Here is a 16,198-nt window from a genome sequence, read left to right as displayed (position 1 = left end):
AAGTTACTTTCCAATCAACCTGTTCTGAAATGTTGTGACGCACATCTGGAAACAGGTGGGACTTGAACCCAGGCCTCCTGGCTCAGAGATAGAAACTCTACCACAATGCCACAAGAACCCCTGTATAGCTTGTAATATTATTTTTGGACTCATTTCTCATTTCTAAACTGTGTGCTACATTATTATTTCTTCTCAAGTTTGGTAGCTAATAAAGTCACTCTTTGTTACCTGAAGACAGCCTGGTTAAATTGGCTCATTTTATAACAAAAATTTATTTGGTTTGGGTAAAAGTTTTCCAGTCAGGATGGATCCTTTGTAAATTAACCTTGTTGTAATCAACCACGTGGGTGAGTGAATGGAGAAGAGGGGCCAGTTTATAACTCACCTTAAGCTGGGAGTTTAAGAATTTGCTGTATCCCTTATGGAACTGTAATAACACGGAGAACTTTGCTTAGGGTCTGGTGTTACGCATATCTTTCCCAGGTCAGGGTGTTACCTGTACAATGAATTCTAGCGATTTCTGCAGCAAAAATTGCACTTGCCCCTTAAGACATACAGACTTGGTTTGAGTCACTGATGCTAGCTTGAGCTGATGCTATTCTGTCGCATTGTGCTCTTTACACAGATACCCAGACACTCAACAGTACACTGCCTGTGGCTACATGCTATAATCAATCACAATCTGTGTGAATTAGAATAAACAGATGTGCATTAATTGCACATTGTAATCTCTGTGCCTATTAATTGACCATAACCAGTTTTATACCCTTGAGTACCTGAGCAAATGATAGTAAAATTAAGCTGGACCAGATTAGAAATAGAGGGTGATCCAATGGATTTGACATTGATCTTTTGTTTCTATGATTTCGATTCAAATTCAACCCAGATTGATATGATAAATATCACCAGGGTGAGATTTGATGTTTTCAGTTTCAATCTAAATCTTAATAAAGGATAAGATGCCCTTTAACTGGGTCTGTGCACTCCCTATCTGAGTCAGCTTGGTGTTAGTATCCCCAATACTAAAGTCTTTCACCTTGTTGAACAGATCTCCACAATATTCCAATTCCCTGTGAGTCACTAAACACACCAAGTGCTGAGAAAAAAATTACACTGATAAAGGTAAATATTCATTAAAAATGCCATTCTAGTCTGATTTTGCCAAACTATAGTTGTGAACTTCTGGTCTACTATTTCCTTAAGGATCAATCAAGGCACGTTTTTTTTGTTTTTGAGATTTTGTTAAAACTTCAGATAAACATCTAAGGTTGGTTATTTCCATGAGTTCTAATTTCTTACAAAAATACTAATGGCATTTTTTTACTAGGCTAAGGCAGTTAATTATAGTTACCGATTATAATGTCTCATTAGGCATTATGTAGGGTGACCAGAGCAGTTGAACTCCTACATTTTGCACACAATCTTTCACTTTTAACTGCTGCAAGTGTACTATTTAAATAGATTGTACCATGTCAAGAACTGTGATTAATTGGCACCTCATGAAGGTCCATTTGGTTAACAAATATCTTACACTTTATCATGCATGAATCAAAACATAATAAATATTCGTTTATGAATTTTAATACATAATTTAATATATTTTAATGTTAATACTAACCTGTTATGCTCAGAATAAATTACATTTCCATAAATTATATAACGTTAGGACCACAACCTTTTATCCAATAATTGTCAGCGATTTCACTATAAATGATTCAGGGAATCTACCTTAAACGACACTCCCTCAGTGCAGATCCTTAACTTGATACATTTGATGTATTATATGTAAGATTCTAATTCCTGGTGGCTGTCTGAGTTATCCACTTATATATCAGAAACATATTTTCTGCAGATCTTTTTTGTGAAATAAGTCTATTGTGAAGTTTGAAAAGAACTTAATGTTATAGATTGAACAGCAGGTAAGTTCATCCTCCAGTCTGGAAAGAAGAAAACACAAATATTAGCATTTATAAAACATTTTTTAAGCCCACTGTATGCTTTCAACGCATTGTACAGTCAATGAAGTACTTTTGAAATGTAGATATTGTAGGAAACTGAAAACATGGAAATGTATGGAATATGGAGCAGGACAGTTCTAGGCTTGAACCACATGCTAAGTTGTGGCAATGTGCTCGCTTGACAAACCTAGGCCAGGAAAGTGAAATGTCAGCGCTAATAGGTAAATGAAGATTGTAGAACAGGAACAATACACGATAAAAAGGGTCGGCCCAGCTCCAAACTCTGGCGCGGCCACTGGCATAGCTGTCAGTCAGAGGCTCATTCAAGACAATGCTTTCCATGTGCCATTGGTATGACCATGCCCAAGGTATAGCAATTAGTGTTTGGATCATTAGTCATGAATGGTAGCTGGTATAAAGTAGTCCATTAACTCCAAATTGCATGAAGTATGATGGTCTCTTTTGAGCTCCAATCCCCCATGGACTACCTCAGTGGGCATCTACTGCGCAGCTCTCCTCAGCAAAGATCATAAGTCAAGCTATCTATTGGCTCCAGACTTGTGTATCCCAATGCTATGACCACTTTTGACTTCAATAGCAATCACTGTGTCCTGAGCCAGAAACAAGGCAAGCCTGAAAATCCATATGGTCCTGGGAGCAGTAGCTGTAGCTTTAGGGCCCACTCAATTCATCTTAAAACAGTATCTTAACAGTCAAACTTTGAGATCTAGTTTCATCCTCCCAGTGCAGAAAGTTTTGAGGGGGAAACCAAAGTCATTTATAGCATATGATGTCAAGCTAGGTGAATGAACAATCTGAAATGGTTCACAGTCCGGTTATTATCCAGCAGAATGGGAATGATCCTGACATGAAGGACTCCATACCCTGAAAAGGTTAGGTCCTTGCAAGCTGATGACAATTTTCTGTTTTTGTTATGAAAATCAGGTAAGCTTGAAAAAGAAGAACAAGTGACCCAATGAATGTCATAGTGGACTGCAGCATGGTTAACCTGAGAATTGTCAAATCAATTTAAAAGAATAAAAGTCCAAGGCCATTGGGACTTGACTGCCAGGATGCTCATATCTCAAATGTAAGTTAGGGCACTAAGTGTCAACCATATTCTGTATAACTGAATTCAGTTGTGCACCAGGTCAGATAGTTGCAGTAACATCCTTTACCTGGTGCAAATTAATAAACTGGAACGCTTTTAATAGCAATCCCCAAGTTATCAGATTTACTCGGTTCTATTTCAAAATTTGCTGTGAGAGACATGAACACTCAACCTCTGCTTTGCTAGTCCAATACCATAGCTAGTACTCGAATTACAGAAGATAGGAAAGCTTTAACAGATTCCCTCGTGAGCCATAGAGACTGACGTCAAATGTCCTCAGACTTAGCTGAGTAACACTGTTTCTGGGGTATTCTACAGTGACCTTTATGAGTAACAGGAACAAGATGGAGCATTTCAGGACACAGTTTTTCTGTCCCTAGAAGTGGCGTGTGAGTTGAAGAGAAGGCAATGTAATTGGGTAGGTTTGTCCCCTCCTCAAGAATGAACGGCTTTCCTGACTCATCAGAAATTCAGGCCCTTAAAGAAGAGTCCCGACCCGAAACGTCAACTTTCCTGCTCCTCTGATGTTGCCTGGCCTGCTGTGTTCCTCCGGCTCCACACTGTGTTATCCTTAAATGGTCAAGTTATGTTTACTTAAAGACATCAACTTACCATCTTTCCAATCACCTGCCACCTCAGCAAGTAAGGAAGGTGGCTCGTTTCCTGACAGCGAAACCATGGTGATCTGCCTGTCAAGTTAGTGGGTGGGGGGAGTCATCTAATTACCCCAATCTAGGGGCAATCAAACACATTGATGATAGGCAGGGAGGTGATTTCTACCAAACAGGTTTGGCTCCAAGCCCTTCAAAACCCCCTACCTTGCCCATCACCCTTGGAAGAAGGATAAAAAGAACTTACCTTCTCACCGTTGCATTCTCCAAGGACTTGTTGGTCTTTCGGATCAAGGAAGCTGTCTTCACCTCATTCTCAGTAAATTCAGTGGGACCAATCTTTCAACTTTGTGTTTTGCAGCAATGAACCTCTCCCACTAAGAGTACAGAGGAAATATGGGTTCACAGTTCAGGAAATGTATGGCATACTTACCCAGATTTACAAGGCAAAATGCCAGTGAACAAGGCTACCCGCAGGAGGTACAAAGACCCAATATTTGAACTGAATTGAATTAGCTTTATTAGCTCGAATTGGTGCAGTGAAAGGTTTGCAATGTCACCACTTATGGCATCATCTTAGATACAAGATACCTAAGTACATATACTGTATAAAATAGATAAAATAATAAATAAGAAGTCCATCATAAGGAGAAAAAGGGAAAATGAAGAAAAGTACTCAATTTACAGTCCTTCTAACGCAGTCTGTGATGGCACCTAGCCTCCGGAACACTATGGGCCAAGTTTCCAGACCATGCTGCCCTTCAAAACTTGAGGCGTTCCCTCCAGTCCCCAAGCTGGGGACTTACCTCCCCAGAATGGCCTTTTTCCAGGCAAGGGAAATCCTGGCTCTGTGAACCTGACAGCTAAAAATGGTTGTTTGCATCCCCAATTACAGGTTATTTTATTGTAAAGTATTGAAAGTAATCATAATTCATAATTCCTTACACCAAGTTAATTTCTAATGTTGCAATTGTACGGGTGTGATTTCAAGTATCATGAATAATTGTACTCGCTGTCAGGCAGGATTTTACTGACATCATTTTTCATTGTTCTATAATTCAGTGAAAAGATTACATTTTCTTCCATCTCTTTCACAGAGATAAAACATATTTTATAAAGCATGATTTTACTGTGCAAAATGAAAGGAGAAATTACAACAATAAATGACATTCAGGCCACATACTCTCTGTTGTATTAGCAAATTCGCTTTTGATTGAAAAGAAGCTTTCTTAAAAATGAATACTTCAGATAAGATAATCTAAATATTTTCTTCTTCGCCTAGAAGCAGTATTGTACAATAGAATTAAACCTGATATTTTTGACTTACTCCAATAACATTCATTTTTTGTTTGATTTGAATTGTAAAGGCTTTTCCTCATTCAAGTCAACTGCAATTTGTTACTTTTTAATAGCCAAAGTATCACATGGTTCTGCTACTGGCAAGATAGTAGCCACAGTCATAGAGCATTTCCACTGTGTTATAGCAGTATAGACCATATAATATGTCCATATAATATGGACTTCCACGCATTGAGTCTCCACATGCAATAAAACAATTTTCACCATCTGATCCCTATTAGCAATTCACCAAATTACATTACAAACAGCTTAAGATAAATGCTGCAGAGATAGTAGGAACTGCAGATGCTGGAGAATCTGAGATAACAAGGCAGTGGAACTCCCATTTCTGTAGAAGGGTCTAGGTCCAAAACGTCAGCCTTCCTGGTCCTCTGATGCTGCTTGGCCTGCTGTGTTCATCCAGCTCTACACCTTGTTATCTAAGATAAATGCTGTATGGGATTCATTGAAAGGCAGTAAACGATGTAATGGTATAATTTGTATTAATTCAATGAAGAAGATGCCTTTGTGAATGGTGATATAACTGTGATTTTACATTGCAACGGGAGTCCATTGTTCCACTGCCAATTTTCTGAAAGAGCGTGCTTCTTTGTTACAATGGAAACAAGGAAGTTAATAACTTCTTAAGGCTGTTCTGCATCATGTAATAAAATAGTTGAAAATTTTAATCATTTTGTCGGGGTAACATTTAGACTTTGGTCCAAACTGTCCCCATGACAATACTCAGATGCTGCAAGCTAGGAACTGCCCCTCACACTTGGTGTATGACTTATCGCATTGCCCAGGAAGTGAAGATGTCATCTGGTTTCCCCAAAATGGATCTTAAGATGCTGTTGGATGGAGTGGTGGAGAAGAGGCCAGTGCTTTATCTTCCTGACTGCCAATAGGTGGCTACATCACCAGACTTGTGCAGCCTGGTCCAAGTTTGCAATGACCAGGCTAAGACAGAATGCAAAGCAACAAGGATAATGAACCTCTGCACTCCACACCACTAAAGATCACCGCCTCTCTCTGCTACCTCACACTCACAGGGCTACCATTCACTGTGATGCTGCCCTGAACACTTATAGAATCATAGGGTTTTACAATACAGAAAGAGGCCCTTCAGACCATCATATCCATGCCAGCCATCAAACATCTGCATTTGTCCCATTTTCTAGCCTTTGATCCAGAGCCTTGTATGACATTGCGTCTAAATACTTGTTAAATGTCGCAACAGTTCCCACCTCTAGCCCACTTTCAGGCAGTTAGTTCCAATTACAGACCATCGTCTAGTTGAAACCGTTCTTTTGAAATCCCCTCTAAACCTCCTGCCCCTTTCTGTAACTCCATGCCCCCTGGTTATTGAGCCCACTAGATAAAGAGGAATTGTTCTTCCTATTTACACTGCCAACATCCCCCAGGATTTTGCACACATCAAGCATGTCTCCCCAAACCCAGCCTTCTCTGCTCCAAGGAAAACAACCCCAATCCACCTAGACTCTCCTCACAGCTGAAATGCTCCAGCCCAAGCAACATCCTGTTGAAACAAACACAGCGAATGCTGGAGAAAATCAACAAGTCTTGTGGTATCTGTGGAGAAAGAAACACAGTCAACGTCTTCAAATTGGTAGGAATCTTCTTCAGAACCAAAAGGGACTGGAAAATGCTTTTGACAGAGGCAGAGACCCAGTGCAAAAGACAAAGGGGTATTTTTAAAGATGGAGAGAAGGGAAATAGATGTAAAATGGTGTGTAAATTAAGGTGTGAAATGGAGAAAGTTGGTCTTCTCTACCAGGTGCAAAGTGAACAAGGCACAAAAGAAAAACAAACAAATCAAGGCTGTGTGGAAGGTGGGGTTCTTTGGAGGAACTGTAAGAAAAATGGAGAACTGACATTAGTTTGTTTCAGAAATTGTTGAATCTGCTGGTGAATCTCCTCCACGCTGTCTCTAGTGTAATTAAATCCTCCCTACAGTGTAGCAGCCAGAACTGCATACAGTACTCCAGCTGTGCTAACTGATGTCTCTTATACGGCTACATCATAACCTCCCTGACCTGGTGTTTAATGCTTCAACAGATAAGGCAAGCATTCCACATGCCTTCATAACCACCTTGCCTATCTGTCGTATTACCTTCAAGGATCTATGGATATGCACACCAAGTTCCCTCTGACTCTTTGTACTTTCTAGGGTCATACCATTCATTGTATATTCCCTTGCCGTTTTAGTCCTCCAAAATTGCACTATCATTTTCAGGTTCAAATTCCATTTGTGAGAGTTCTGTCCATCTGACCAGCCCATCTACTTTATTTTGTTGTCTAAGGTTTTTGTCCTCACTCTTTACTACACCACCAATTTTTGCGTCATCAGTGAACTTATCAATCAAGCGTCCTACATTCATGTCGAGCTCATTAATGTACACTACAAATAACAGGGGACCCAGCATCAAGTCCTGCAGGACACCACTGGGCACAGGATTCCAGTCACATAAATATTTGACTATCATCTTCTGCCTCCTGATTTTGGAGCTAATTTGCCAAATTTTCCTGGATTCAATGAGTTCTTACTTTATTGACCTGTCTCCATGCAACACCTTGCCAAATGTAGTCCATGTAGACAATATTTACACACCTCATCACCTCTTTGAAAAACTTAATTGAACCTGTCTGACATCATTTCCCCCTGACAATGCCACGCAGTCTGGAAGCAAGCCATTTGGCCCATTGAGTCCACAACACCCCTCCAAAGAGCATCCCACCCACTCCTCTATCCCTGTAACCCTGCCTTTCCCATGGCTAATCCAACTAGCCTGAACATTCCTGGACACCATGGGGCAATTTAGCATGGCCTAACCTGTACATCTTTGGACTGTAGCAGGAAACTGGAGCACCTGAGAGAAGTCCATACAGACACGGTAAGATTGTGCCAACTCCAGAGGGTGGAATCAAACCCGGGTCTCTGGTGTCGTGAGGCAGCAGTGCTAACCATTGAGTCATTGTGCTGTCTCTCACCAATGCTCATGGTTGAGACCTCTCAATATTGCACGCACCTAGCAGCTCTCACTCACCTCATCTTCCTGAACTAATAGCCTTTCTTGCCCTCTGTACTAAAAATCAGTGCAAGTCACAGAGACTAGCAGCCTCCAAGTAAATGCAAAGTTATTAAGCACTAACAAGTAAAGCTAAGAGCCATAAGATGCATCTTGTATAAAAATGAGATACAGGTTTCCCTGTACACTCGGTAACCTGGCAGAAGCATGCAAGTCCAACATATCCCTGGGCTCCAGAGTAAAGTGTTGAAGGGCTGAAGTGGCAAATGAGTACATGCAAGACCAGGATGTGGTGAGATTGATGGTTTGCCAATTCCATCTTGTATGGATGAAGGGCGGAGGAGGATGTTGTCCATTGGGGATGGAGGGATGTCACGATGAAGACAGAGTGGATGAAGGCCCAGCCAAGTAAATGGCAATAACCCACTCTTACTTCCACGTCAGGAATTGATTCCATCAGGTCTCTCAGTGAAGGAGGGGAGAACTGTAAGTGATAAGTTGGGGATAATAATGAAATGAAAACGCATGGAAATAAGGTAGTAAGTGACTGAATTCACAGATTCAATCTTAAGGTGAAAATTGGGAAGACATTTTCTGCACAATGAGATTCTGATTTTCTTTACTCAGCACATTTTCCTAATTTTCTCACCATCGCTCTTGCTGTTCAGTGGCCAGAAAAGTCTGCCCCTCTTGAGTTGCTTCAGAGCAACTTGTAAATGCTGCCACTGTGTGTTGATGGTGAAGGGAGTGAATTAGGGTTCCAATTCAGCATTCTGCTATTTCCAGTGTGGTGTCAAGCCTCTTGAGTGTTCTTGGAGCTGCACCCATCCAGGTAGGTGAAGAGCTACCCATTACACTCCTGTAAAGTGTTAATTGTACAGGGCAGAAAGGCTTTGGGGAGACAGGAGGTAAGTTACTTGGTACACAATTCTTAACCATTGGCCCACACTTGTAAATATTGTACTTACATGGCTGGTCCAGTTCAATTTCTGGTCAATAGTAACTCCAAGGATGTTGATCGTCGGGGATTCAGCAATGGTAATGCGATTGAAAGCCAAGGGATAGTAGTTAGGTTCTCTCTTGTTGGAGATGGTCAGTGCCTGGCACCAGTGTGGCACAAGTGTTACTGCCACTTATTAGCTCAACCCTGAATGTTGTACAGTTCTTGCTGCATATGGGCATGATCAGCTGACGTATGTGTGAAGTCATGAACATTTCTGAACTTTGTGCAATCATTAGCGAATTTCTCCACTCTGACCTTATGATGGGGGGATGATAACTGATGAAACAGCCGAAAATGGTTGGGCCTAGGACACTACCGTGCGGAAATTCTGAAGAGATGCCCTGGAGCCAAGATGACTGACCGCCAATCACCATCATTTTACTTTGTGATGGGTATGCCTGCAGCCACCAAAGAGTTTTTCCCCTGAACTCCATTGACAACAGTTTGCCAGGGCTCCTTAATGGCATGCTTGGTCAAATGTTGCCTTGACATTAAAGGTAGTGACTCTCAGTCTGCTTTGGAGTTCAGCTCTCTTGTCCCTGTTTAGACTGTGGCTGTAAAGGAGGTCAGGAGCTGAGCAGCCAGGCAGAATACAAACCCAGCATCAGTGAGCAGGTTACTGCTCAGTAAATTCAATTGCTTGAAAAATGACATCTGTAATACTGGGGACACCAAGAAGAGACCAAAATGAATTATCCATTTGGTGTGTTTTGCTAAGATACTTCAAATGTTTGTACTGATATGCTGGACTCCTCCATCATTGAGGACGGGATTATGTGTGGAATCTCCACGTTTTGTTAGTCATTGAACTGTCCACCACTATTCACAACTGGATTTTACAGAACTTCAGACCTTAGATATGATTAATTGGTGAGTGATCGTTTAGCTCTGTCTGTTGCATTTTATTTCAACTCTTTGGCAGACAAGTAGTCCTGACTTTGAAACTTCCCCAGGTTGTAAACTCACTTAATTTGATTTGATTTGATTTGATGTATTATTGTCGCATGCACCTAGGTACAGTGAAAAGTTTTGTTTTGCATGCAGTACAGGCAGATCATACCACAGTGTGTAAGGGTAATAGAATAGAGCAAGGAATACTATGCTACGGCTGCAGAGAAGGTGCACAAACAGCAAAAGGCCAAAGGATGGAAGGGTGGCTTGTGTGATGACCTGGGCTGTGTTTACAACGTTCTGTAGCTTCTTACGATCCTGGGCAGAGTAATTGCAATGCCAAGCTGTGACGCATTCATACAGAATGCTTTCTATGGTGCACGAATAAAAATTGGTAAGAGTCTTTACGGACATGCCATTTCCATTTTTAGGTGCATCTTGTGCTGCTGGAATGCCCTCCTGCATTCTTCATTGAACTAGGGATGATAGCTCAGCTCAATGATATCGGTAGATCAAGGGACATGCTGGACCATGAGATTACAGTTTGTGGCTGAATACAGTTTTGCTGCAGCTGAGGACTCACTTTGAGTTGTCCAGCTTTGAGTTGCTAGATCTGTTTGAAGTCTATTCCATTCAGCATGGTAATTGTGTCACACAACATGATGGGGGGAATCCTCAATGTGAAGATGGGATGTTGTCTCCAGAATGATCATGCAGTGGTCACTCATACTGATATTGTCATGGACAAACACATCTGTGACAGTTAGATTGGTGATAATAAGGTCAAACAGATTTGTCCCTCTCGTTGGTTCACTCATCAGCAGCTGCAGACTCTGTCCTGCAGCTATATCCACTGTGAGAAGCTCAATACTGTTTATGTGGATTTATTTTTAGTTGTAAAATGAGAACTGCAGATAACTTTAAAACAAAAAAAATCTTTAGACATGAACGCCTGTTATTCAGTACCAGTGCAATAAACTCAGAGTTCAGAATGGAATAGGAGAGAGGGGGAAAGAATATACATTTATAATTAAATCTTTAGAACTACCCAAAGCACTTTACAATAAATGTGTCACTTTCAGAGTGCAGTCATTTTGTAACACAAGAGTGCACAGCAATCAATCAACAGTAAATAAATACGCTGCAAGCATAGGACATGCCACATTTGTGCTATTATTGTTGATGTTGGGCTGATGCTGAAATCCATCTTCTAAATTATTGTATTTGATTTTTCCGGTGGGACTTGATTTTCATTTTTCTTTCAAAATGTGAAACAAAATTCCAGCTCGGTTCCGACTAATTGTCTCATTCCAGACCGTTGCATCATGACAACCAGATTTGAAAACTAGTTCAAAATGTACATCACCCAGATTGTGTGTGCTAACCTTAACTTTATACAATGCAAATGTATCTTTACTGTAATCACACAATTACTAAAAATGATTAGCAATCTTCACTAACGTCTAAAGCAGTCTCCTTGCTTATAGGAAAGATGTTAAACTTGAGAGGGTGCAGAAAAGATTTACAAGGATGTTGCGGGGACTGGTGGGTTTGAGCTACATGGAAAGGTTGAATAGCCTGGGCTATTTTCCCTGGAGCGTTGGTGGCTGAGGGGTGACCTGATAGTGATTTATAAAATCATGAAGGGCATGGATAGGGTGAATAGCCAAGGTCTTTTCCCTGGGGTGGGCGAGTCCAGAATGAGAGGGCATGGGTTTAAGGTGAGAGGACAAAGATATAAAAGTGAACTAAGGGGCAACATTTTCATGTAGAGGGTGGTGCGTGTATGGAATGAGCTGCCAGAGGAAGTTGTGGAGGCTGGTACAATTTCAATATTTAAAACGCATCTGGATAGGTACATGAATAGGAAGGGTTTAGAGGGATATTGGCCAAATGCTGGCAAATGGGCCTGGATTAATTTAGAATATCTGGTTGGCATGGACGAGTTGGACCAAAGGGTCTGTTTCTCTACTGTACATCTCTAGGACTCTAGAGGTTGCTCACTCCTCCACTGGTCATAACAAATTTTAACCTTAACTGGAATGATGATATGGCTAATTACATAGGTTTAAGATGGTAATTAATTTAATATGTTAGTTTGGGCTGATAAATGGCAAGTAACATTCACACCGCAGAAGTTCCAGGGAATGATAATCTCTAACATGAGAGAATCTAACTATTGCCCAAGACATTCAAAGCCATTACCATCACAGAATGCCTCACTATCAATACTGGGGTTACCAGTGGCTAGAAACTGAACTTTATGAGACACATAAATACTATGCCTACAAGAGCAGTTAAGAACTTTGTAAGAAACTCATTTCCTGTCTCCCCAGTGGCTATCTACCATCTACAAGGCACAAGTCAGGAGTATGATGGAATATTCACCACTTGCCTGGATGAGTGCTGCTCCAATAACACTCAAGAAGCTTGACATCATCCAGGACAAAGCAGCCCACCAGATTTACACCTCATCCACCGCCTGCAGCGTTCACTCCCTTCATTACGAACACAAAGTGGCAGCAGTGTACACAATCTACAAGATGCAGTGGGTTATTCTTGAATGCAAAAGAATAAAGCCTGGGATGTTCTGGAGTCTGTTGCTCTGATGATCTGACACATGTGGCTCAGTCACTGATCATGCATAGCTGTCTCTGAAGTCTTGCAGAGCTTGTTCAAGAAATACAACCTTGAGATGTTCTTTCAATCACTCAGTCAAAAGAACAAATGTGTTTTACTCTAAACCGAGGTTTCCTTCCAGAGTTGGGAGAGATCAGATGGGCTGGTTCATAACAAGATGTCCATCAATTCAGCTGGTTCACAGTAGAATTCTCTCTGAGACAGCTTGTTCTTACAGGCTTTCCTCCAAATCAGCTGATTCTTAGCAGACTTCCCTCCAACCAGATAAAGAACTTCTTCAAGTCAGTCACTATTCAAAACACAGTCTGAAATGTCTACAGGAAAGCCAAAAATTATTATATGATTTTTAAGAAACCTTGTTTAAAAAGTCTCTAAGCTTCCATTGTGAATTTTCAGGAACGTAGTTCATAAAAAAAGTCTAGGTATTTCCAAGAAATGAAATTCCTTTCACCACAATACTTCAAAACATAAGTCCTCTCAGCAATATTAAATATAAAGCATCTTCTTAACAATATCCAATGTCTTCTTTGTGTGCCAACAATTCATCACTAAACTGATCAAAATCTCTTTTGGCTGTTCCACAATGTTACTAAGTTTTGTTTTATTCAAATAAAAGTGTTTTCTATTGCTGTTGGCTTTGATCTTAACTATTTTGAACCTTCCAGCTTCTCCCTAATTTAACTCCTTCTGTGCAATATCAACAGCTTCTTCATTCTGAACTTTGACTTTCCAACACTCAGTTTTCTACACAATTCAAGTATCACATTTTCTGAATTCTCTCTGGATTTCTCCTTGCTTTTTCTCTGTTGATAGATTCGGCTTTCAATGGGTCCTTTACGTTTGCGATGGAAAGCGAGTACTTCTTATTGACAACCAGCTTCAAAATTTCCTTCCTTAATCATTTCCTCCATTAAAGACTTTTTTTTCTGTTTCATTGCTTCATTTCATCCGAGATCAACGAAGCTGCACTGAGACAGTTTTGCTCCCTGGGATACTCTTAAAGTCTGGACCTTTCCTTCCACATTACACAACTCATCTTTCCTGTTCTCCAGATTGTATTGCAATTTAAAATTTGCATTGCTCTTTTCACATTGAACAGTCAAAATATTTTTTGTCATTATTGGTATTTTACTCTGTCCTAAACTAAGTTATCTTCTACATCAGCAATTCCTTTTCCAGTTAATATTGTTTTTCACAACACTTCATAGAAATGTCCGATATGTGAAGCTCATTAAGTTTAAACTAAAGGTCTAGCTTTGTAGAATTTTCTTTGATATGTTTATTCTTGAGACATTATAGATGCTCAATCAATGATTTACTTTCTGTGAATGATAGTCATGTTTTAACAACTTCTCGTTTGTCATTGGCAAACTCATCGTTCATTTGGGAAAGTTGGTTCTCTACATTGATCATGATTTTCTTCATTTGCTCATTATCTGAAATAAGGTTCTCGTGTTTGGCCACAGAAATCGCAGGGAATTTGATTTGAATTGAATTTAGATTTGATTTGATTTGATTTATTGTTGTCGTGTGTACTGAGATACAGTGAAAAGTATTGTTTTGTGTGCTATCCAGACAAATCATACTTTATACAACTACATCAGGCTAATAGAATATATTGCAGAATATAGTGTTACAGCTACTGCAGGTGCAGAGAAAGATCAACTCTAATACATGGGAGGTGCATTCATAAGTCTGATAACAGCGGGGAAGAAGCTGTTCTTAAATCTGTTGGTAAATGTTTTCAAATTTTTGTATCTTCTGCTTGATGGAGGAGGGTGGAAGAGAGTATAACGGAGTGGGAGGGTTCTTTGATGATTTTGGTTGCCTTCCTGAGGCAGTGGGAAGTGGAGACAGAGTCAGTGGAAGGAAGGCTGGTTTTCATGAGGCTGTGCTCACAACTCTCTGTAATTTCTCATGGTCTTGGGCAAAGCAGAAGCCATACCAAGCTGTGATGCAGCTGGATAGGATGCTTTTGAGGGTGCGTCTATAAAAATTGGTAAGAGTCATCGTTGAATTTCCTTAGCCTTCTGAGAAATTAGAGGCATCGGTGTTCTTTCTTGACTGTAGTGTTGATGTAGATGGACCAGGACAGATTGTTGGTGATTTTACTCCTGGGAACTTGAAACTCTCAACCATCTTCACCTCAGCACCATTGATACAGACAGGGGCACGTCCTCCATTCTGTTTCCTGAAGTCAATGACCGGCTCCTTCATTTTGCTGACATTGAGGGGGAAATTGTTGTCTTTATACCATGCCACTAAGCTGTCTATCTCTTTCCTGTACTCTGTCTTGTCATTGTTTGCAGTCTGACCCACTATGGTGTCTCATCAGCAAATTAGTAGATGGAGTTAGAGTTGAATTTGGCCACACAGTCATGAGTGTATATTGAGTATAGTAAGGGGGCTGAGTACACAGCCTTGCAAGGGACCAGATTTTGGCAAAATCAGCCTAATCAGACAACTGCTGTTGCCATGTTACTGTCTACATTGCTAAAGTAATATCAACCTCTTCAATAGGTAAACTATTCCGCAGGAACAGCTCCATTTACTGTGTCAACACATAACAACATATACCAAGGAAAAGGCTTGTAAATCTTATGAATACCCCATTAAAGTATGGTTTTTATTTCATTAAACCATTTGGAATACAAGGTGCATCATCAGCCACCATCAAAGTCTGAACTGCCAGTGTCTTTCTGTCTCAAACTATTAATTTAAGTTGTTTATTTGCTTTGTTGGAGAAGTAAGGTAATACTACTCCCCTAGATATGAAATCTCTTATAACACCCAATAACCTGACTCATTTTTGCAGTATCTCAGAAAGAACTGCTTTGATTATCCTGAGCTGCATTCACCATTCATTTGATTCTGAGAGAGTACATTCCACTTATACTATTGCCACTGCTTTACCATTCTGTTTGCAATAATTAGTGCAAAGGTAGCATCTCTGGTTGAAATGGAAACATATTGGGCATTACCCCTACTCTCAATAGCTTCCTCTCTGACCTGAAGAGGGGGATCCTTTTTCATATCCATCTGTCCCTGTTTACTTTTGTCTTTCACCTTCCTTTCACCCTCCGAGGTTTTATCCTCTTCAGGTTTGTAGGGTGATGAAAAAAGGATTTCCCTGTAATAAGGGCTGTGGGCAAGCTTATGATCGAGAATCAGCAGTGGGGAGGTGATGGCCTAATGGTATTATTGTTAATCCAGAGACCCAGGTAATATTCCTGGGACAATCCCACCATAAGAGATAATGGAATTTGAATTCAATGCAAAATAAAATCTAGAATTAAGAGTCTAATGATAACCATGAATCCATTGTTGATTGTTGTAAATACCCATCTGGTTCACTAATATCCTTTAGGGAAGGAAACTGCCATCTTTACCTGGTCTGGCCTACATGTGACTCCAGACTCACAGCAATGTGGTTGCCTCTTAACTGCCCTCTGGGCAATTAGGAATGGGCAATAAATACTGGCCTAGCCAGTGGTGCCCTCATCCTGTGAATGAATGAAACAAAATCACTTCTGCTACCTATCTGACTGTTGAACCTTTTGCTTACCAATTGTGTGTCCTTATAAATGTAGGAAGTG

This window comes from Rhincodon typus, chromosome 22, assembly GCF_021869965.1.
Source record: "Rhincodon typus isolate 14 chromosome 22, sRhiTyp1.1, whole genome shotgun sequence".
Taxonomy (NCBI): Eukaryota; Metazoa; Chordata; class Chondrichthyes; order Orectolobiformes; family Rhincodontidae; genus Rhincodon; species Rhincodon typus.
This window is presented reverse-complemented; position numbering follows the sequence as displayed.